This window comes from Frankliniella occidentalis, unplaced genomic scaffold, assembly GCF_000697945.3.
Source record: "Frankliniella occidentalis isolate FOCC.00 unplaced genomic scaffold, Focc_3.1 Scaffold693, whole genome shotgun sequence".
Lineage (NCBI taxonomy): Eukaryota > Metazoa > Arthropoda > Insecta > Thysanoptera > Thripidae > Frankliniella > Frankliniella occidentalis.
The window spans coordinates 19,547-20,138 of record NW_026267806.1 but is presented as its reverse complement, the minus strand read 5'-3'; positions in this window follow the sequence as shown (position 1 = coordinate 20,138).

Sequence of the window (592 nt, the reverse complement as noted above, 5' to 3'; positions counted from 1 at the left end):
GGGACACAAAGACCGTTCGCAAACAAGTGTGGCGTATTTTTTTCATATTTTTTTTTACTTCAATGCGAATGACAACGGCCAATATTCGAGAATATTTTTTTTTTTGTAAATTTAAGATTAATTTTAGGTCAATTTTGAACAATGAACTGAGTGTAAAATCAAAAGAATACCACCGCTTTTTTTACAAACTGTTTGGAAAACCTGCAAAAATTGCTAATGATTGAAATTGTACGAACTGTTATTTCGAACTTGGATGAGTTTAATGTCACAGAACCGACAAGAGTATTTCAAACAATTTTGCAGGCAGTTTTGGAGTGTGTTTTTTTTTAAGCTTGCTCAGTCCCATTGCAATGCAATCATCGGAATGTGCACAGAGAGAGACTCAGCTCCGACCTAGTTCCCTATGCCGTTTTATTTACAGGGCGTTGACGGGAGATTAACGCATTCGCGGAGCGTGCGGAGGGGAGAGGGGTTGAGGACTGTCCACCGAACGTCCCCTTGTTGAGAAGAGCGGCTATAACTCTCCTGCAATTGCTGCGGAACGAGGGGCACCCCCTACCCCTACCAGAGTGTGTGTGAGGGAGAGGGAGAG